At 44.1% G+C, this 23901-nt stretch overlaps 1 protein-coding gene across 1 annotated transcript in view; it reads left to right on the forward strand.

Moving 5' to 3' along the window:
* The window catches only part of PARD3B (par-3 family cell polarity regulator beta), a 560874-nt gene that overhangs the window by 458871 nt on the left and 78102 nt on the right, over positions 1-23901 (forward strand).

Raw genomic sequence — 23901 nt, forward strand, 5'->3', positions numbered from 1 at the left:
GGCTAATTGAGATAGATCCATGTGATGGAAGGAGGTACACATCTTCGCCGGGGGTCTGCTGTGGTCATATAATATCTTTTTTATCGCCTCCCCACCCCAACCCGATCCTCTATGTGCCAAGTTGCTACATGTTCATATGAAAGCAGGTAATGGCATTTGATTTCCTTTCTCCAGAATTATGATCAAGCCTCTCTTTCCCTCCCCAAGTTAATAACTGCTCTGTGAAAAGCTCGGGGCCTTTCAGGGATAAACTGGCCATTATGCTAAGTAAGCTATAAAATAGAGTCCCTTTGATTGTGTAAGCATAAATGAGTGTCTCTGCTTCTGTGCCCTGTGCTAGACTCTTAAATTCTCCCCAGTCTCAGACTACACTGGCTGTTCTCTTATCACATGACAGAGGAGCGGAAATGACTGGAATTGTTAAAACAGTTTCCCCTGGTTTTTATGATGATACCTTAACATTGAAAGCTGTAAATACCTTCAGAGTACATAATACACCGTGGACTATTCTGCATTCTACGTCCAAGCATGTTGCCAAAACTAAAGCTGATGAGACATTAAGGCTGTCCTAAATGTCCACAAGATATGGGACGCGGGGGGCGCCGTGGTCTAACCCACTGAGCCTAGGGCTTGCCGATCGGAAGGTCTGCGGTTCGAATCCCCGCGACGGGGTGAGCTCTCCCATTGCTCGGTCCCAGCTCCTGCCAACCTAGCAGTTCGAAAGCACGTCAAAGTGCGAGTAGATAAATAGGCACCGCTCTGGCGGGAAGGTAAACGGCGTTTCCGTGCGCTGCTCTGGTTCGCCAGAAGCGGCTTAGTCATGCTGGCCACATGACCCGGAAGCTGTACGCCTGCTCCCTTGGCCAGTAAAGCGAGATGAGCACTGCAACCCCAGAGTCGTCCGCGACTGGACCTAACAGTCAGTGGTCCCTTTACCTATACTTAAATGTCCACAAAGCAAACAACTTTCATGGAAAAGAGGGGGAGGGATTTAGTGTACCCATTTAACATTTGGGAAGTTTTTGCATTTCTCATGGTTTTTGTGTTTTGGCTGCATTTTTTGAACCAATATATTGAATCCTTCATGCTGGCCACATGACCCCAGCTGCTTACAGGTCATGCTGTCAGCCGGATGATACCACAATGCAACATAGCCAATAAGGTATGGTTGTGTGACATCACAAAGCCAATTTAGAGTTGTTGTTGTTGTTGTTGTTGTTTTATTTTCTCTACCAAATTACCAAAAGAAGCAAAACTATTTGCAAAAACAAAACCACTTCCTCGCCCTTCCTCATAAATTGATTTCGGTATCTATGCCATAATTTTCAGTGGCGTTAGGTCAAATCCTCATAGACTGGAACTACATTGCATCAATATGTAATTATGAATATTAACAAGGATTGAGCTGTCCCTTTAAATCTTCTGTCTATATCGGGAACATTTCGTGATCTCTTCAATACGCTGCTATTAAACTTTGTGCTATCTTTTTAAGTAGATTCTTCTTCCTTACAAATTAGAGCAGTTTTGGAATATCCGTGCTTTGTAAGTCAAGCAGTGGGTTCAGGTGAGGGGTTTACTGAATGTCCAGATGTCACAAATGCAGTCTAATAGAACAGATGTTTATCAAACTAGGAAGCTATGTCAAAAATCAGTATTGTCCATTGTGCATCACCAAACCTACACCTGTCTGCCCTGCAGTAACTTAATTCCTGTTTCCCTGGACCAGAGTCCCTGCCTGATGCATGCACACGAAAGCTCATACCAAGAACAAACTTAGTTGGTCTCGTAAGGTGCTACTGGAAGGATTTTTTGGTTTTTATTCTATTTTATATTTTGTTTTGATTATGGCAGACCAATGCGGCTACCTACCTGTAGCAGAAATCTTGAGTTACTAATAGAGAGACAGCATGTCACAGCACCCTAGACCTCCCTTCCAAGTCAACAACTGGGGCTCCAGACTTTCATGATCTGAATTGTGGCCTCTTGGGGTGGGGTCCTGCACCCCTTGATTTTTAACCTCTAGCCTCCTGCTGCTAATTGTCTGCACAATATATTACTGACTCTTATTTCAAACTGCGGAGTTCACCATACCCAAGTGTTGCTTCTCTCCTTCCTCTTTCCATTTGTTTGTTTGCTGGACATCGAGCCCAAGGAAGAGTTACGATGAACGCAATAGCTAGCTCACTGCATAGTGACTTTTTTGTAGGCTCTAACAGAGATATTCTTGTTGGGATTTCTGCTGAATAAATCAGTTTAACGTACTCCTGATGAAGTCAACCTTATTTGGCAAATATACAAAGTTTTAGTGCTTAGGTTTGTTTGTTTTTTTAAAAAGAAAACCATTCACCAAACGATGCTCGTAAATAACATGCCTGTGCTCCCAGGGTAGATGTTTAAAGAATAATGGATATCCCAGCAAATAATCCCAGGACTGGTCAATGAAGCTTTGGGAGCAGGCTGAGGATTCCCATTTCTTATCAGACCTCGAAGGGCTTTATTACCTTGCTGAGGGAGCTCAGACCTGCGGCCCCATATAGTCTCCAAAGCCTCACAAAGGTCTCTTCTGGGTAATCCTCTTTAAGCCATTTCTATTAGGTGTAATACCCTAAGATTACTGATTCCCAAGGCGACATGTTTTTTGAGAGGAGAGGTTGTTAATCAAAGCACCCAAGATAGCTTTAAATCTCTCAGTCCCTCGGATTAATATCAGGAGTCTCAAGGCTGTTTTTCATTTCTCATTCAAATGCATTTGTGCTAACATTAACTCGGCGGCTCGAAACGCAAGGAGGCTGGCTGGGAATCACACTCGCCCAACTTCACTGGCAAAAAAAATATGAAATAAATCTCAGGCGTTGCGTTGATTCTTGAGCACCACTCCACAAACTGCCCAGCTTCTCCCAACTGTGATTGCTATTTGGTTTTGGGAGCATGTCGTATTGAAAATTAAGAGGATCACAAACGTGCCCCGGAAAAAGCGATAATTCCACACAGAATCACGAAGTCGGAAGGGATTCAGCCCAACGTCCTGCCAGTGCAGAAAACAAGCTCTGCCACTGGAGACCCAGGTAGCCTCAGCAGCTAGAGGAATTGCCTTATGTGTGACAGCTATGGCTATTCCTGGACAGGCAGAATTTGACCATAGTATTGGGACGCGGGTGGCGCTGTGGGTTAAACCACAGAGCCTAGGGCTTGCTGATCAGAAAGTCGGTGGTTCGAATCCCCGTGACGGGGTGAGCTCCCATTGCTCGGTCCCTGCTCCTGCCAACCTAGCAGTTTGAAAGCACGTCAAAGTGCAGGTAGATAAATAGGTACCACTCTGGCAGGAAGGTAAACGGCGTTTCCGTGCGCTGCTCTGGTTCGCCAGAAGCGGCTTAGTCATGCGGGCCACATGACCCGGAAGCTGTACGCCGGCTCCCTCGGCCAGTAAAGTGAGATGAGCGCCGCAACCCCAGAGTCGTCTGCGACTGGACCTAATGCTCAGGGGTCCCTTTACCTTTATTGGTGACTTCCGGGTTGGATTACTGCAGTGCGTTCTGTGTGGGGCCTCCCATATGCTTGGTCTGGAAGCTGCAGTTAGTGCAGAATGCTGCAGCACGATTGCCAGCAGCAAGGAGACCCTGTCGGCATATCCATTTGGCACCCTCAAATGGATCTTCTCAAATCGGGTCCTCCCTCAAAGAGGGCACGTGTTGCGGTGCAACCTGGCAACCAAACCCTGTGTTGTGGGTGGGATCGTTTAGATAGCCACAACACCCTATTGGTAGGTGCTGGGAGCAATCTGACCAATGGGATGCAAGAGAAGGACATTGAGGGGCCTATTTAACCCCATGCACGTGTACCTGAGCTTCCTCTTGGGGCTAGTGCATCGGAACACCCACCCACCTGTCCCTATATTTAGGGTATTTTGCGATTGACCCTGCTATGCCATCGTGTGTGGTCTGTCGTTGGGACAGGGGCACGGCAGGAATTTTCCCCACTTGGCTGATTGGCTGTTGCCATTTGGGTTTCACCTGCCGTGTAGCAAATCGTCACAACTTGTAAGGTTGCGGATAGGCTCTGTCTGGTTCAGGTGATATAGATGGGGGAACGCTCTCGCCATCCCTAAGCGAAGGGTATTCCGGGAAAGGAATCCAGGGACTCAATGGTTTAGTCAACCCTGAGAGGGGTTGTGCCTGTGCCAGAGTCCAGGGGGGCATCTGGATGGTGGACTAGTATGTCTCCGCTTTCCACTGTTCCAGGTGTTCACCCTTGGCTGACCTACGATAGAGCTCTGGGTCAGCGCTGCCTGCAAGGGTGCAGGGAGCTAGTCGAACCAGAGCCTATGCAACCACTCACTTGATTGTAATCAATAACGTTGTGGCCTAAATTCTGCCAAAAACCAAACCAAAATTGGAGTCTTGACTGAATTTATTTCTAGGGGGTGGGTAAGAGGTCTAAACACTCAAATATGAATCTTCTAAATTTTGCATGCCCTCAGCAGTGAAACTGAATTTTGCACTGATTTGATTCAAGTTTTGCACTAACTTGGTTCATATAGGTCACTTAGCTATGGGCCTCTGGGAACGTCCTTGCAAACGTTTTTTTTTTTCTCTGCTGGTGCTGCATCCAGCTGCAACCCAAAATTTAGACCCTGCTTCATGCTGCTTTTGTATGGGTAGTATATTTCCCCTTCCCATGTGGTCAAGAATGATCTAGCCTAGACCATGATCGCTAGCAGACAGGCTACTTACGACTAGCTTTTCCTCCCTGAGCAACAGCTGACTTGCTTCCTAGAAGAGAAGAGAAAAGGCTAATTCCATAATTGTGATTAAATTGAAAACTTACTGCAGCTCCACATCGTTCCAAGTCTTTGTTCTGAATAAGGCACATAATGCTGAGACAAGAGGAAATCCTGCTGTTAAAAAGGTTTTCCCCTTTCCCTGTATAGGGTATTCACTTGGGGGGAATGCAGCTGGTGACCCCCTCTTATGTACAGTTAATGCTAGATAGGTTCTCCCTGTGTTTCTTGTCAGTTAGCCATGCTAACTAAGCCAGCTTTCCTTTATAATACGTCCTGCTAATGTATAGCAGCTGCTGTATTATTCACCGTTCACTATCTAACCGAGTGTTCAGTTTGGATGGCATCTGCCACGAGTCCGCAGGCTAAGAACAGTCCCTCTTTCGAATGCATTGGTGTATACCGGTTGCGTACGTGTGGACACACAAATAAAACAAGGGTAGAGCTGACGTTAGCAAGTGGCCTTTTGCTGACGACGTAATGGGGGCAGAGCTTTTGACAGAGGCATTTCTAACCATCCCTTTTGGGGAAGAGAAGAAGAAGAAGAAGAAGAAGAAGTAGTAGTAGTAGTAGTAGTTTGGATTTGATATCCCGCTTTATCACTACCCGAAGGAGTCTCAAAGTGGCTAACATTCTCCTTTCCCTTCCTCCCCCACAACAAACACTCTGTGAGGTGAGTGGGGCTGAGAGACTTCAGAGAAGTGTGACTAGCCCAAGGTCACCCAGCAGCTGCATGTGGAGGAGCGGAGACGCGAACCCGGTTCACCAGATTACGAGACTACCGCTCTTAACCACTACACCACACTGTCTCTAGATTCCATTCCCCCATACTGCAGTGGCTTAAGAACCTCCCAGCACCACTTCGTAGCACGTCGGCCTTAAGAGCATAAAAAGGAATGGAGCAATTTGTTTCACAAATCGGGTCCTCCGTTAAAAGAGGGCACATGTTGCGGTGCGACCTGCAACCCGACCCAGTGTTGTGGGGGTAATTGGAAATCAAGGCCACTGTCCCTGGAAAATAGGGGCACTTGGAGGGTCTGAAGAAACAACAAGAAGAAGAAGAAGTAGAAGAAGTAAAACTTATCGTTGTTTAGAAGTCAAGCCAAAAATATCATTTCAAACAAGCAACAATGCTTTGTCTTCATGTTGTTCTGCAATTCTGTTTCTTACACAGTGATTGTATAAAGGTAAAGGTAAAGGGACCCCTGACCATTAGGTCCAGTCATGTCCTACTCTGGGGTTGTCGCGCTCATCTTGCTTTATTGGCCAAGGGAGCCAACGTTTGTCCGCAGACAGCTTCCGGGTCATGTGGCCAGCATGACTAAGCCGCTTCTGGCAAACCAGAGCAGCGCACAGAAACGCTGTTTACCTTCCCACCGGAGCGGTACCTATTTATCTACTTGCACTTTGATGTGCTTTCGAACTGCTAGGTGGGCAGGAGCAGGGACCGAGCAACGGGAGCTCACCCCGTCGCGGGGATTCGAACCGCCGACCTTCTGATCGGCAAGCCCTAGGCTCTGTGGTTTAACCCACAGCGCCACCCGCATCCCAGTGATTATATAGTTTTTCTTTGTGATTGTATAGTTGTTGCTTATTGTTTCTGCTATGGACCCAATGGTTTTCTCCCATTACCACTCCGTTATTCCCACCATTCTGTTGTGTTTTGGCTTCCTCCCCAGTTGTCTTTCAGCAAGGAAGGAAAATTTGGGAATGCTGGTCATGCATTTTTGCCCATGCACAGAACAAAAAATTCCCTACATCTCTGTGAGGGAGGAGGAGATGCTCATCCCTTTGAAGATGGTTTTTGTTATTAACTTTTTGCTCCTTTGAGCAACATAAAAAATATTTTATAACTCAAAAGGATCACACCAGCACAAAATAAAAAGTTGAACACTGTATTTTTTTATTTTATTTTTTGATTACTAAATAAATAAATCTTGCTGGCTTGGAAGAAGAAAATGGCTTTTTTTCCTTTTAGGTTTTTTTTTAAAAAAAATTATTTTAAAGCTTTCTTTCTGCAGGAGTGCCTCACCACTCTAGCTCAAAATAAAAACACAACAAATTAAATATAACTTACACATCATTATTTGAAAAGACCCACCTTCCTTAGAAAGGAAAATATTTATTCTGTTGAGGATGTTTTCATGTGTTTTTTTAATGCACAACATCAATGCACAAATTATGGATTTATTTATTTTTTGAAAAAGGACTTCAGATTTTGATATAATCAGTGCCACACTAGTAAGAAGTTCTGGTTAGAATTATTGAATATTCAGATCAGGACTGAAATCTTTTAATTTTTTCTCAGATTGCTTTCTAACGTAGAACCTGCTGCCTTCACTCCTGGACAGCTTGTACTTTCTCAGCATGAGGAGAAATGATAGAATCCTGTATCACTTGTACCATATCTGGATTATTAACATATTTCAGTTAACCTTTTTTGGGCCATCTCTGCAACTCAAATCAGGCAAGGCGGTAGTTATAAAAGTGATACTTGCTTTTTAAAACAATCAGAAAATCAAGACAGGTTCCCAGATTTAAAAATTACATCTACTTATGACTATACTGCTAGCCTGGTATCAATAGGTTTTGTATATTGTTCTCTGTAATAAATTAAGGCAGCCTTTGGTCTCCGCTTTAGGGAATCTGAGTGAAAATCCTTTGAAGTCAAACACAGAATTCCCTATTAATCTCAGTGTACTTCCACAAACAGAAAGAAAATTACAGGAAATTGAGAGTATATTGGGGCCTTGGTATATTTGGGCCTTCTTTGCTCCTGCTAAGAAAAGCATTCTAAGCTGAGGAAGGTAATGTTGTCATGATCCTGTTGGGTCTGCGCACTTGCTGAAACAGGTACATATCCCCTGGTTGGATCGAATCATAGAATTGTACTGTTGGAAGGGATCCTGAATATCATCCAGTCCAGGGGTCAGCACCGTTTTTCAGCCGTGGGCCGGTCCACCGTCCCTCAGACCACGTGGTGGGCCGGACTATATTTTTTTTTGGGGGGGGGGGAAATGAACGAATGCCTATGCCCCACAAATAACCCAGAGATGCATTCTAAAGAAAACCACATATTCTACTCCTGTGAAAACACAAGGCAGCACCCACAAATAACCCAGAGGTGCATTTTAAATAAAAGGACACATTCTACTCATGTAAAAACACGCCGATTCCTGGACCATCCGCGGGCCGGATTGAGAAGGCGATTGGGCCGCATCTGGCCTACAGGCCTTAGGTTTCCTACCCCTGATCCAGTCCAACCCCCAGTAATGTGTGGGATGTGATCCATGAGAGGCAGTCAAGTACAACATTCCTTGAAATGCTAGAGAAGACATTCGAAGGGAATGTTTGGTCCAGCCAGTCGAAACTTCCTGTTCCTCCTGGCTGGAGCATCCTTCCTTTTGCATGTGATAAAAGGTGGGCATGACCTAACCTGTCCAGGTAACAAGAGGATGAGTCATGCTGCAACCTTCCCTCTTTTTTACTTCCTTCTTCGTTTGATCAGCTTTTTAGCTAGGACTGCTCTGCTAGCTAGCAGAAGCACTGGGATTATTCCCCCAAGTGGGGTAGCTCCACATGTACATATTTGTAACTAAGTCTGCCTTCAGGAATCCAACTGTGAACTGATGTAAGTATAGTCATACCTCATGTGCCAGTGTGGTGTAGTGGTTAAGAGTGGTGGACTCGTAATCTGGTGAACCGCGTTCGCTTCCCTGCTCTTCCCCATGCAGCTGCTGGGTGACCTTGGGCTAGTCACACTTCTCTGAAGTCTCTCAGCCCCACTCACCTCACAGAGTGTTTGTTGTGGGGGAGGAAGGGAAAGGAGATTGTTAGCCGCTTTGAGACTCCTTTGGGTACTGATAAAGCGGGATATCAAATCCAAACTCTTCTTCTTCTCTTCTTCGTGTTGCGTTCGGTTCATGTTGTGTCTTTTCAGCTTGCGAACGCGGCAAACCCAGAAGTGTATACTTTGGGTTGCGCCGTGCGCAGTGGCGGAACTTCATTCTCCAGCACTGGGGCCGGGAAGCAGGCAGGGCGGGGCTGGCATGCATCCCGGGGGCGGGGGCATGCTGCCCAAAGGGGCGGGGCACACATACTTGGGCGGGGCACGCCGCCCGCAAGGGTGGGATGCACGTTCTGGGGCGTGGTGCGCAGCCTGCGGGGGTGTGGCGCCCAGAGCGGGCAGGGGGGCAGCTGCGATGGAACCCCACCAGGATCACACCAGTGGAGACGGTGCGCTCCCATCGCCCCTTTTCCTCCGCCCCTGGCCATGCATGCAGAAGCGTTCTGCGCACTTTGCACATGCACAGAAGCAGAGCTCTAGTTACAGACTTTTCAGGGTGCAAACAGCACCCTGGAACGGATCGAGTCCATAACTAAAGGTACCACTGTAAACTTATTTTATTGACTTTGAATAAGATTGTGGTGTCTTTGTTCTTTTAAGAGGGATTCAAAGGAACTTACCAGGAACGTACAATGCAATCTGAAACAGACAGAATTGTATAATAGTGCGAAGCTGAAACGAGCCTGCAACCAGCTATCTGCTGTGCATGTAAAAGGGGAATGTAAACTCTGCTAAGTAAAGGAACTTGGCTAGTGCAAGTTAGGAAGGATATTAATAAACAATATATCCTCTCCTGCCACCCTGAACATTCCCACACAATGCAGGAATATGCAGCTGTCCCATACGGGGTTCCAACCCACAACCTTGACCACGCTCTAACCAACCAAGCTATCCACTGCCTTGAATGGGGAACTGTGCCTATATTTAAGAGGTGGGGGGAATCAGGTGGGGGGGGGGTGGAACTACATGTGCCCAGTCCAATATCTGAACCCGGGTGCATATAACCCTTTGTAAAAAGTGATGCACCCACACAGCTTCAGCTGCTCCTTGCATGCTCTGCTGGATTGGAACCACTGAATATGGATGTCCGCATCTCCACACACCCATGGAACCTAAAATAGCTAAGAATTAGTAATCTTCTTCGTGCATTTGTGGGGATTGCTTTACAGATTTCACACATAGATTTGGTTACTTTATAATCTTAGCCCTGTCCCTCGGTGGGGCATTAATTTCCTCCCTTGCTTATCTTTTCGTCTTCAAGAAAACACATAAAACACAGTAATTGTGTAGTTCTTCACTAGTAGGGGAGATGCAGACGGCATGACAATTTCCTTTTAAGATGCCTTGTTTACATCCAGCCTCATAACTCTCTTTTTTTTCCCCTTTCCTCTTTTGCAAGTAAGATTTAAATGTTGATAAATAACATCTTAAAAAATGATCACATGTTTTGTTATTTGATCTCCTCTCAGCCATTCCCGGAGTCAAATCTGTATAGTATGGCCCAAATATATGGTCTGTCAACAGGTTTTTGACAGAAACACTTTTGTAACATGCTCAGTTTTGTCAGTTCCCAATTAAGGTTACTGAAAGAAGACGAATCATGCTAGTTTGTGTTAAAGGCCAGGGAGTTTATTGTGCATCTGGCACTGTTCCAGACCTCAAAAAAAGTAAAATGGAGAAAAAGAAGCCTGAGAACGGCATTATTTTTCCATAACGTGTCAAAAGGTTCTGTGCTTACTTTGGACTCAGAAAGGAGCTCTTTGTGCATTTAATGAGCAATTAATTCCAGCTTCAGGATGTTGAGTTTCAAGTAGGTTAGGCTCCCCAAAACCACAAACGTTTGTATTGGATCGTGTTTTTTGAAAAGGGGGCATTCCAGCTCTGGGAGAGTAATAGCATTCCTGTCTTCTCATGCAATGGGAGATATGACAACTTTATGTGATCCTGGAAGCCACTGCCGACCCGCCCTATGAATTCAAGTGTTTCTGAAAGCCATCTGGCTGGCAAAGTCAATTGGGCCGTTCTTACTCCTTTCCGTACTTCTTAGCTCCTTTTAAGAAAACCTCGGTTTTAAAAATGTGCCGCGGGGGTATCCCTTTCACAAAACTGCCTTATGACTTGCGTTGCCCCAAAATGATGTCCTTTCTTGGCAGCAAAGAGAAGACGTTAGTTTTTCTCTAGGTTAATTTGTGGAGCTGTTGGATAGCTGATGTTAATTAACGCTTGTTCGGTTAACGCCGCTGGGCATTCCATGTTCCTAGAAGACCACACCTACCTCTCCGTACAGGAGAGCTGAGACCAGTGTTCAGCCTGGCAGGGAAAAGAAGAAATGCGTAGATAATGGCACGTGCGAGAGAGAAATGAAGTCGGTATTTTTGCAGCTGTTATCACAAAGCAAGTGTGGGGAATGAACCAGGTACTGTTGTTCAGGAAAAGCCAGTTCTACTTTCTTAAACAGTACTGGGTATCTATTTCTTCTCCTTTTCTGGGCTCCATATGCATTTTGTTGTTCAGTTGTTCAGTCGTGTCTGACTCTTCGTGACCCCATGGACCAGAGCACGTCAGGCATGCCTATCTTTCACTGCTTCCCACAGTTTGGCCAAACTTATGCATGTTGTTGTTGTTGTTCAGTCGTTCAGTCGTGTCCGATTCTTCGTGACCCCATGGACCAGAGCACGCCAGGCATGCCTATCTTTCACTGCTTCCCACAGTTTGGCCAAACTCATGCATGTTGTTGTTGTTGTTCAGTCGTTCAGTCGTGTCCGACTCTTCGTGACCCCATGGACCAGAGCACGCCAGGCACCCCTATCCTCCACTGCCTCCCGCAGTTTGGCCAAACTCATGCCGGTCGCTTCGAGAACACTGTCCAACCATCTCATCCTCTGTCGTCCCCTTCTCCTTGTGCCCTCCATCTTTCCCAACATCAGGGTCTTTTCCAGGGAGGCTTCTCTTCTCATGAGGTGGCCAAAGTATTGGAGCCTCAACTTCAGGATCTACCCTTCCAGTGAGCACTCAGGGCTGCTTTCTTTAAGGATGGATATGTTTGATCTTTTTGCAGTCCATGGGTCTCCTCCAGCACCATAATTCAAAAGCATCAGTTCTTCGCCGATTAGCCTTCTTTATGCATAGTGTTAACTAAACAGGCACTACAGAACTCCCTTAAGTCTTCAGTGCCCTCTTGGCTTGGCACCACTGGGCAGCTTCCAAGGCCCCAGTGACTTGGGGGGGGCACTGGTACCAACCTCCTGACCAGCTGTTGCCGAGAAGTAGCAGCAGCGAATTCCTATCCTTCCTCCCCAGTCCTGAGTACTCCTTGCAGTCAGGGCTGGTCCAATACATTTTGGCACCCAAGGCAAACCACAGAATGGCAGCTCCACCCTCCCAGGGAAGAAGCAGTGAGTGAAGATCAACACTGGGAACCAAGGAATAATCAAATCAACCTTATCAGATGGTTGAAATGGGAATCAAGGTCCATCGCAGGGGCAAAAGAGGCCCACTCTGGGCCACGAAGGACAGGTGCAAAGCCTGGGAGACCCCACCATTTCCTCCCTAGGGTTAGAAGGAGACCAGAAGTGCCTCCAAGAGGGTACTGTAGACACGGCATTGAGTTGGTTGTCAAGACAGCAGCAGATCTGGCCTCCAAGCAATCTGCCATAGCTGCAGCGGGCAATGCATTCCTTTTGGCTGGATGTGCTGCCCCTGTGTATCCTGCCGCCTGAGGCGGTCTCCTCACCTTGCCTCATGGGTGGGCCAGCCCTGCTTGCAGTACGTACTGCCATTGCTCACTCACTTCCCAGCTCTTCTTGGCCATACAGATGCCTAGTAAGAATCCACGTTGACGTCATGTGTGTGTTCGCATTCAGCACATCTCTTTCATTTTTGTTTTGATTTTATAAGCAACCAGGGGTTGGGGGATTGTGAGTACCAGGACCATGATGAACAGAGAGAGGGCTTGACTCTTTCTCCCTTTCTGGCAGAGATCTCCCCCTCTTAGTTGCCATTTGCTGTGAGAAACAAACTGCTCTAGCAGGTGCTTTGACAAATACCAGGATGGGGGGATTTTTTATCAGGATCAGAGTACAGGGGAAGGGTTAATTTCCTCCCCCTGTGATGAAGAACTGATCCTGGCCAGTACTGTCCTAGTTTCCTAAAACAGCTGTGCTGAAAGGGACCCGACGTTTCGTCCTTAATTATTTACAGATCACAGTACTTCTTAACTTATTTCCTCCCGTCCACAAATTGTGCCCACAGATCAATACGGCTTTCCCCCCCTTTTGCTCTGTACTCAAAGCTTTGTAACGAGTTCTGTCCATCCCCTTTCACTTGACAAGGCAGAACAAAGTCACCGACCACAAGAGAGACCAATAAAGGTCAACCGACTTCCACAGACTCCACATCAGCAAGTACCACTCTATTGTATGCTCAGATATAGCCAGGTCTGGCTAATGAGCCATCAAGCTCAATGTTTTGCACAGTTAGGTGAGTCCCTAAGAATTACCTGCGCATTTGCAGGCTAACATCCAAAGCTTTCTAGACCCCTGCTGCTGCCATTCGTGAAGTGCAGCGTTACAGTGGTACCTTGGAAGTGGGCCATTCCATTGTCACGGGTGGGACACTAGGACCATGTTTTTTGGTATTCACACATGTGTAACAATGTAAATATACATAAAAATTAACAATCAAAATTTAAACTATGTTCTTAATAAGATACTGAACATTTTACTAATTTTTTATTATTTTTATGGATATTTTAAGTGCTGTCACGGGTGGGACAAAAAATGACATGGAGCTTGAGATAAGTTTGATTTATGGAAAAACTCTGAGTTGGGAGGTGAATCAATGATAAACTCAGCATATCTGTTTAAAACAATGTTTATTGGTTACAACTATGCAATCAGGAATAAAGTTTAAGAAATTTAACGATACAAAATTAAGGAAAAAATGCTGTCACGGGGGGGGGGGACAATCATCAGAAAACTTTTAACTTGAACACTTCTGTGAAGACTACGTGGGTGGACTTTTGAAAAGAAGGTCCATAAAATAAACTTCTTTTGACTAGCTTTTTAAAAAATGGTTAGACTGCACGTTTGGAAACTTCCTCACCAAAGTCCAGCGCTCATCAAGCATTCTTATCAGGCTCATTTTTCATGGAATGGCCCAAGTCCGTTCTGAAACTAAAGCGTTCTTAAACCAAGGTGTGCTTTCCCATAGCAGCGGGGGACTCGATTTACAGATGGGACACACTCAACATGTTCTGCTTCCAAGCAAAGTTCACAAACCAAAACACCTACTTCTGGGTTTGCAGCGTTCTTAATCCAAGTTGTTCATCAACTAACTTGTTCTTAAACCAAGATACCACTGTATATATGTTAACATAGTTGAAGCACCCGATTCCATGTATTCCAAACTTGGAATTGGCCATCCATGTGGAAAAGAGCGCACGAACCGCAGCAATCACAAAAGGGTGGTTGGGCTTCTGACATTAAGCCTTTCTGAAGATGAACAAGACGTCACGTTCCTAATATTTCTCCATTTGAGCCTTCACTCGCCTGCTTGAAACGCACTCCCAAATTACAGCTCTGTTCTTGACATCCAGCATGCTAGTGCCATTTATGCCAAAGGATAAAATACACTTTCTTCTGACATCTAAATGTGTTTGTTAAGAAAAGAAAAGTAGAATTCCTCTTAAAAGTTTGACAACCACATCCCTCCCACCCCCCCCCCCAAGAAGTAAGGTTATTTTTTGATAACTTTACAAACGCTACCCCAACTTTTCTGATGTCAGGAAAGAAAAACAGAGAGAGGAAGTCAACATCACACTCTTCTGATAATGTTGTCAGTGCAAGCATTTCAGCTTGCCGGAAGGAATGACCTTCCCTCCTCCCCGCATGCTTTGTTCCAGCCAATTTTAGGGGCATGGTGAAGGAGAAGAGGAAGGAAAGCCTTCCTGCACGTCTTCTGCTGATTCATCCATCCATCCATCATTTCATTTGTATGCCGCCTTTCCGTAGTTAAAACAGTGCTCAAGGCAGCTTACAACATGACAAGATTTACATAATTACCAACATAACAAAAATCATGAACAATAAATAAAACACATCAAAAAGTACACAACCAAATGGAAAACAATTTCCACATAAATCATAAAATCTAAAACTAAGAATACTGCATTAATATCACACACACACACAAACACACACACACACATATATATAATTTTTATATAAATTATATTAAATAATTATATAAATCTCATTCATATATATATATATAATTTTTATTAAATTTTACACAATTTTCCAACACAACATAACAAATCCTTGGCTATCACAGCCTAAGACTTCCTTCAACCTTTCTGATTTTGCATTTTATGACTATGCTTATTGTTGTAAGTCCATTCTTACACCAGCTAGTCTTAGTCCTTTTCACAATAATTTGAATAATCATCCTTGCAAAACGTCTCGCAACCCTGCAAGCGATGTTTGTTAATTACGATTGTCTTTCAAATACAACATAAATTTCTTCCAGTCCTTTAGGAAAGTCTGGTTTCGAAGTCTTGCCAGCTCGGCATAGTCCCTCCGTTTTAATTGCCCCTCTTCTTTTGTTGGTATCTCTTCTTGCTTCCATCTTTGGGCTAGTAATATTCTTGCTGCAGTAGTCGCATATAAAAAGAATACAGCATTAATATCAAATCACAATTCAAAATGGCATAGATAAAAAAATAAAAGCAATTAAAAAACAAAACAAAAACAGAGCCCTCTCTGCCCAACAGCAGCAGCAGCAGTCTTTTATGGAGCCTGCCAGGCCCCACCCCAATATAAAATACACAAAACCATGCAAGACACTACAGTATGAACTACGAGAATATTATGAAAATATTTAAACTAGAAATTATTTATATCAACAAATAGACTGAAATCACATAAAACATGTATGCAAGTATCATCTCGAAGGCATGATCTATGGCTTATTATCCAAATGATCAGCTCTGAAGGTGCAGAATTATATAAATATGTGCAATATTTATATACTGCAAAGTGATACTGCAAAGTCTCTCAGGCGTCCTCATCTGTCCTCCGACGGGTGGCTAGCTTGTTGTCCCCCATTTCCCGGGTACGGTTTCATCAAGGAACGGACTTCATCAAGAGGACAGTTGCCATGATTCTCCATCTGAACTGATGGTGCAGACATCATGGCGTGGAACCACAGCTCCACTGACTGTATGTTAAAAGGTAAAGGACCCCTGACGTTGAAGTCCAGTCACAGACGGCTCTGGGATAGCGGTGCTCTGTGGGGATAGCCAGCAGATGTGACGACCAGTAATCCCGGAGTTCCTGCTCCCACTGGCCGTGAAAGGGTCCGCTGGCTATGATCTGAAGGTAGTTGTTGTGAGTTCTGGAGGTTTCTGAAGGTTTCTGAAGGTTCCGGAGGTTTCCGGATAGGAAAGATAGGTTAAGCTAAGTAGTGGCCAAAACTTAGAAGGCCAAATAAACGTTTTTGAAATAAAAGAAATAAAGACTAAGAGACTGCAGTCAATGGTGAAGAAGCTCTCAACTGCTCTGTGCGGCTTGGTTTCTCTTTCGGTTTCTCTCTGGCTTGTCTCGCACTGATGTTCTCTCTGGCTTGTCTCGCGCGTTCTCCACACACGCTACAGAGAGCAGAGGCTATTTATTAGGAAGCTAAACATCATCACAACATTAACAACAACCAATCGCAATGTTGTCTCTAGGCTAGTTTCTGGGTTGGAAACTCTTAACTGACCGCTACATTGGCTAAATTGGCGCGCTTTGCCCCCAGCGCGGAGGGATCCAGGCAGCAAACCTTCTGCCGGATCCTTTACCTTCCTTGCGATGTGCGGAAGGTTACCTTAAAGAAAACATAAAGCAAACAGGTGCAGGAGCACCTCAAAACATATTCCCACATTGCTCATCTCGCTTTACAGGCCGAGGGAGCCGGCGTTTGTCCGCAGGCAGTTTTTCTGGGTCATGTGGCCAGCATGACTAAGCTGCTTCTGGTGAAACCAGAGCAGTGCACGGAAACGCCGTTTACCTTCCCGCCGGAGTGGTACCTATTTATCTACTTGCATTTTTGGCACGCTTTCGAACTGCTAGGTTGGCAGGAGCTGGGACCGAGCAACGGGAGCTCACCCCGTCGCGGGGATTCGAACCGCTGACCTTCTGATCTGCAAGCCCAAGAGGCTCAGTGGTTTAGACCACAGCGCGTCCCTTGACTGTATGTTAGACTCAGATAAAATGAGGTGCTACAGTTTGGGTGTCAAGGACAGAAGGGATCGACCTCTTATTTCATGGTTAAAATCTGAGTGTTTATCACGTATACTTTCCTAACTCCTTGGAATAGGTCAGGCCATAAATTTTCATGGGTAATAGTCCCGTGGCTGATAAAATATATCACCACTAAAGGTGTTCTGAAATTGCCCGGCTGCTTGTTAATCTACAGTTAGAGCTCCTGCGCTTGTTTAACTTCAGCGCTTTAAAATATGGTGGCTGCATTGTTGTTAACTTGCAGCAAACTCTAAAGAGTGTGAGGTTTCTTTCTCTCTCCCACACACACACACACACTTTCTCAGCAAAGATGTGAAAATGAGAATGTATTGCTGGGTGTTGCAGAAGGCAATTATCTGTGAATATAAAAAGGCTTTTTAACAAACAAGTGGCATTGTTATAATTATTTTAAAGGAAAAATAAAGTCAGTGGCTAAGACACCTGGAGATTGTGCGGATAACTTTATTAGTTCCCACTTCGAGGTCTGCAAAGTGCAGATCCTAATCTGATAAGATAATGCATTAAAGTACAGACCAAAATAGGGCAGAAAAAAACTTCATTTGCTAAATCAACCCCTGGCATTACACAAACCTAGCTCTTCTGGAAGAAGAAAAAGTCTCCTCTTCTTTTTTGTCCTCTTCTCTTTTTGTGATTTCCTGCCCACGACTTCACTACATGCTGAATTTTTTTTAAAAAGGTAGCCTGACCCCACCTTTATTTTATTTTTTTTAATGGAAATGTGATTTAAATAATTAAAGGGTGTTCTGCGCAAGCCATGGTTTGTGTTAAAAGCATCCGCTCGGGTTCTCGGGCAATTCCATTTTGTTTGTATTTCTAGTTTTAAAAATCTTCTTCGGTGTGCCTGTGTACTTGAATAAATTGGATTTTAAAAAAAAGAAATCCACGCTTTCAGTTTTTTCCAGAAAGAGAGAGAAGTTGACTATTTTAGAGGCCTAAGTACCTACGCTTTAAAACAACACAGCCTCGTTTAAAGTACAGACTTATGATATTAAGCTTTTATTTGAAGCGTTTTGTGTCAAGGGCATATTCACCGTATTTCGTGTGACTCTGCAGCCCCATTTAATGTACAATCTTAGCAAGTTAGCACATCCACATTTTATTTTCCCAGTGTTCTTACAACGATGTAAGACAGTGCGGCTGGTTTGCACATTCATTGGACCTGAAGTCTGGAAATCATTGGAATCTCCTAGCAAATTTTTGTTTGTTTTGTGTTTTATCTCATTTTAAATAAAATAAATAAAATCTTTATTACGGCCCAGAGACCCAACAATTCATTATAAAACAGTACACAGTTTTGACAGCCCGCCTTCAGGTTATATAAGCATTATGTACAGACTTAGGAAGAGAGATCATTGGTTCTTGCCACCACCGATAGAAACTTCGCCACTGCTAATGTTCTATCATTTATCCGGTCTTCCAGTAGGAACCTGACATTATTATTTGAAGGAGGCCTCTAGTGTTTTTTAAGAATTAAAATTATCCCTTGCCTGTCCACGGTGAGGCTTCAGACAGACTACAGAATGGTGGAATTGAGGAAGAAGGAGTCCTGTGGTTTATCTGGGGGTAGAGGTTTTTTTGTTAGATTTCGAGATAGACAAAAGCTGCTAATTCACCTAGCAGTAGGTGGAAGGAAGTGTCCTTGCTGTTGTAACGGGTTCAAAAGCAAAAAAGTTAGCCGCAGTTTATTTATTTTTTAAATGGCTAGAGCATTTGAATGAATGTATATTTGTGTGGGTATGTGTGTGTGTATAGAATAGATAGATAGATAGATAGATAGGAGAGATAAAGGACCCCTGGACGGTTAAGTCCAGTCAAAGGCAACTATGGGGTTGCGGTGCTCATCTCGCTTTCAGGCCAAGGGAGCCGACATTTGTCCACAGACAGCTTTCTGGGTCATGTGGCCAGCAGGACTAAACCGCTTCTGGCATAACAGGAACCTGAGTGCACGGAAACACTACTTACCTTCCCACCAGAGCGGTACCTATTTATCTACTTGCACTGGTGTGCTTTCAAGGTGCTAGGTTGGCAGGAACTGGGACAGAGCAACGGGAGCTCACCCTGTCGCAGGGATTCGAACCGCCAACCTTCCATTCAGCAAGCCCAAGAGGCTCAGTGGTTTAGACCGCAGCGCCACCCGCATCCGTATATTTGTGTACACTCTCGCAGCTGTATATAAAGCCACCGTATACTGAGTCAGGCCAATCTCGTTTGCTCTGATTGGCAGTGGCTCCACCTTTTCTCACTGGAAATGCCAAGGATTGAACCCAGGGCAGGGCAGGATTGGCTATCACAAGGCTGGGCACTGGCTTAGTGAGACCTAGTGTTTCCATCGCTCCCATTCCCTTGAAGAAGAAGAAGAAGAAGAGTTTGGATTTGATATCCCGCTTTTCACTACCCGAAGGAGTCTCAAAGCGGCTAACATTCTCCTTTCCCTTCCTCCCCCACAACAAACACTCTGTGAGGTGAGTGGGGCTGAGAGACTTCAAAGAAGTGTGACTAGCCCAAGGTCACCCAGCAGCTGCATGTGGAGGAGCGGGGACGCGAACCCGGTTCCCCAGATTACGAGTCTGCCGCTCTTAACCACTACACCACATTGGCTCTCTTGACCACTGAGGCAGCAGCAAAAGCCGCAATGCTTCGATTGACCATGTCCCAGGTTTGGTGTTCTTATTTGCTGATCTGGACCAGTTCCTGAGGCTTAGGCAGCATGAGTCACAATATTAATATAATCTTAACAGCCAGCAGGTCTGTTTTTGGGGACTGGAGCCAGCATGGTTCGCCCATCTGTAGCATTTACACATTTTGCTCTGTCCTGCTGGGTTGCTTTATCATATTACACGGTTGCGAAATCGAAAGGTACTTCTCCGCCACTCAGAAACGAGGCACCTGGGCTTTGCTCACTATGGAAAAGATAATGAGTGCTAGCCCTGTCCACGACTATTAAGGTCATGGCAAAATCATTTATCCTAAACTCCCCCCCCCCAAAAAAAGCATTGTGTGATCTTAAGTAAATCGAATCATTCCAGGGGATCGCAGCCATAGCAAATAAAACCTTTGGGGAAGAAGTTCTAGGATGTTATAATTGGGTATGGTTGAGCCGTAAATAGGAGAAGTAGGCTGTTGAGAATCCAAGGCTCATTGATTTCAATAAGTGTGTGTCGTTATCGCTGGATTGCTCCCCTTGGCCGCAATCCACCATCTCCAGTCATTTGCAGACCATTTCCTCCTTACACGAGTGAATGAGAAACCCATTCATCCATGGGGCTTCAGGTCTCCACTATGAAATTTGGTTTGGTACTGGAAGTGATTACGGCATTTTTTGGGGGTTGTTTTTTTTTCCGTTTGTTTGTTTGGTTGGTTGGTTAATTTAATTTTTAGAATCATAGAATCATAGAGTTGGAAGAGACCACAAGGGCCATCCAGTCCAACCTCCTGCCAAACAGGAAACACCATCAAAGCATTCCTGCTCTCCTGTTTTATTTCGTTGAGTGGCACAGTGCGATGGTAGGAAGGGAGAGATTCCATATCACTCCCTACCCCCAAGCTACATCTCCTCCTCCTTGCCATTCGTCACTCCAACCATGCAGGGGTGCCCAAACCTTTTTCAAAGAGGGCCAAATTTGATGAAGTGAACATACATCATGAAGGCCGACCAAATTTGTTGAGCTTTTTTTAGGATTGAAGTTGCTGAGCTTTTTTAGGATTTTACCCCAGGACATATACTGCCACAGGAGCCAGATTAAATCGACCGGCGGCCCGGATTAGGACTTTGGACATGCCTGCTCCAATGGCTATATAAAGGCTGGTCATAGGCTAAAATGCCCCCTTCGGGAATTTGCTTAGCAGCTCGACACACAGACGGATAGATTTGCTGCTGACATTTGAGCAATTGTATTCCAGCCGAATGTTGCAGGACGGTCACTTTTGAATATTAATTCAAAAGTTCTGAAAACCATTCCAAAATCTGCCATGCTTTCAATGATCTGCCTATGAATCATTCTTATTTGAATGATCTGAAGAAGTGTGCATGCACACGAAAGTTCATACCAAGAACAAACTTAGTTGGTCTCTAAGGTGCTACTGGAAAGAATTTTTTATTTTATCTTATTTGAATGTGTTTGTATGATACTTCTGCATATATATATATTTGCAGTATTTCAGTCTTTTCGAACAAAAACATAATTCATGGGGTACTTCAACAGAGTCGTGCCAAATTGTCTGTATTATGACAAGCAAAACGTGCATGTGTGAAAGCCCAAACCATGCTTGCCATATTTTACAAACAAAACCACTTCCATTCTTTCTTTCTTTTAAATTTTTAAATTTTTATTTATTCATTATGCATTTTTGACAAACATACTCACATAACCAAACAACAACAACATCAACAATCACTACAACAAAAAGTTTTAACATAAACATACATTTCTTCATGAAATACTAGATTCTTTTACACAGACTAAATAAAAAGTAATATAAAGAAAAGGGGGGAATCAGTTTTTATACAATATTTAGTACATTGTTTTGTGCAATTTTTTATACCAATGTTGACTTCCCTACACTTACTCTCCATCGCGTCAAAATAGAAGTGTAAAATATCCCAGTTTTTACACTAAAACCAATATTATATATCCACTTGGATAGTACCTTTAATCTTCCATTCTTTAGGTTTTCCAAATCCAAGCAGGGTTTCTTGAGGAGTGGTTTTACCACTGCCCCCATCAAGCAAACAGGACACCACATGGCTCTTATTTTGGTGGCAAAACACTGACATGCCAACCTCCTCCCCCCCCCCATCCCCAAATAGACATAATGGCTGTGGCCTTTAGGAAATTAATTCAAGATTCTGCACTTTTGGAACTAGCCAAAGTTCAAATAGTCAGATCCGTTTGCTTGGAATTGAAAATATGCTTTTTGCATATATCTACATGTTCTTTGCATATGTCTACAAAGAGCCATCTTTAACTCAGATCAACCTGTTGAGAGAGATGTAAATGTGTCCTTCATCCTCTGAGCAATGGGTGAATTGTTTGCTGCTTGGGTTCTGTGTACACATACTCATAGAATCATAGCGTTGGAAGAGACCACAAGGGCCATCCAGTCCAACCCCCTGCCAAGCAGGAAACACCATCAAAGCATTCCTGACAGATGGCTGTCAAGCCTCCACTTAAAGACCTCCAAAGAAGGAGACTCCACCACACTCCTTGGCAGCAAATTCCACTGTCGAACAGCTCTTACTGTCAGGAAGTTCTTCCTAATGTTTAGGTGGAATCTTCTTTCTTGTAGTTTGAATCTATTGCCCCGTGTCCGCTTCTCTGGAGCAGCAGAAAACAACCTTTCTCCCTCCTCTATATGACATCCTTTGATATATTTGAACATGGCAATCTATCACCCCTTAACCTTCTCTTCTCCAGGCTAAACATACTGAGCTCCCTAAGCCGTTCCTCATAAGGCATCGTTTCTCATCGCACATGTACAACTCTTGAACATGTCGCATTGAAGAGGACACGACTGTGTGTGTAAAAAGCTGTTCCTGTGTGTTTATGATCTTAAACATGTCTGCAATAGACATGGAGGTTATCATTTGGATGATTTTTTTAAAAAGCTATTGTGTCTCTGTACATACAATGCACCAAGAAATCATCCGCTACAGAAGAAACAGACAAGTGTAGGCCTCGGAGTTATCTTTTTTATATTGCAGTGACTACGCGGTGCTTTCATGTGCCATTTTAAGATTATTCTTTATTTTTTTAAACTAACTTACTGATTCAGAAACACAAAGCTCTTGTGAGAGAGATGGGAAGTCATCTTTTACACGACTGACCTGCCGCCATCCAAAATCCAGACCCAAGTATGTGAACATAGCCATAGAAGAAAAAAGTATACAACCAGTGGATTAGCTTTAACTTTTATTCTTCTAATATTCTCTGCTAATTTGTCAGGAAAATGCCTGCCAAGCCAGCAATTAAAGTGTACTTGGTCACCAAGATATTTATGTGGATTAATAGTTCTCTCCCTTGAACATTATGCACGTAAGTTTTTGAAATAATAGCTATAATATATGGCGGCATGACCCCTCTTGAGTCTTACCAATAAAAAATAAAAAAAATCAAGTTCTGTCATTTTAATGCAAATTGTACCTTTGGAAATGATGGCCTGAAAAGAAAAAGGTTTCCATGGTTACCTTAGGGAACCACACATCCTGTTTATCATAACTTCTCCATGAAGCAAATTGCAGAGTGGAGAGCATGCTTTGATGTTAGCTGTATTTTCCTGCAGATACCCTTCTAAACTTAAGGACAATTTAACTCACCCTCTTAAACTTTTTTTCATTTATACATAAAGAAAGTGTGAGGGGTGTGTCTGTCTCTGTGTGTGTGTGTGTGTGTGTGTGTGTGTGTGTGTGTGGAAGTGGATGGAGCCTTTTGCGAAACTGCATTTGTATTAACTGCCTCAGGCTTCATTCGGAACCATTAAATGACCCTTTCTAAGTTTCCATTCCAGTTTGAATTGGCAGGTCAGCCTCCTGAAAGAAATAATAATAATAATAATAATATGAATATGAATATGAATATGAATACAGTACCTATAACAGGCTTCTTCCATTACTTTCCTCCTCTTGTCCATCCCCGAAGCTCTTCAAAAGCCACGGAGAGTTTTGTTTTCTTGTTGTCCCGCTTTGCCCAGTGCACAAAGATTGAACTTTCAAGCTTCCCTGCTCAGTCTCTGAGCCTCTTATTTGTGGTGCTATCACAGGAGAGAACTATATTGATTATGCGTCACATTCAGAGACGACACTGGGGGGGGGGGTCGAAGAATTGGCATCCGTGCCATCTACTAAGGCATAGTGTAGAAACTAGATTCTTGTAACTTTCCCCGCATCTGGATATTAACTTCTGGCTAAAAGAGAGTATAGCTACCCATGGCATATATACATACAGTGTGTAGGGTCATTAGGAGTAAGGAACAGATGT

Source organism: Lacerta agilis, chromosome 1 (genome assembly GCF_009819535.1).
Source record: "Lacerta agilis isolate rLacAgi1 chromosome 1, rLacAgi1.pri, whole genome shotgun sequence".
Lineage (NCBI taxonomy): Eukaryota > Metazoa > Chordata > Lepidosauria > Squamata > Lacertidae > Lacerta > Lacerta agilis.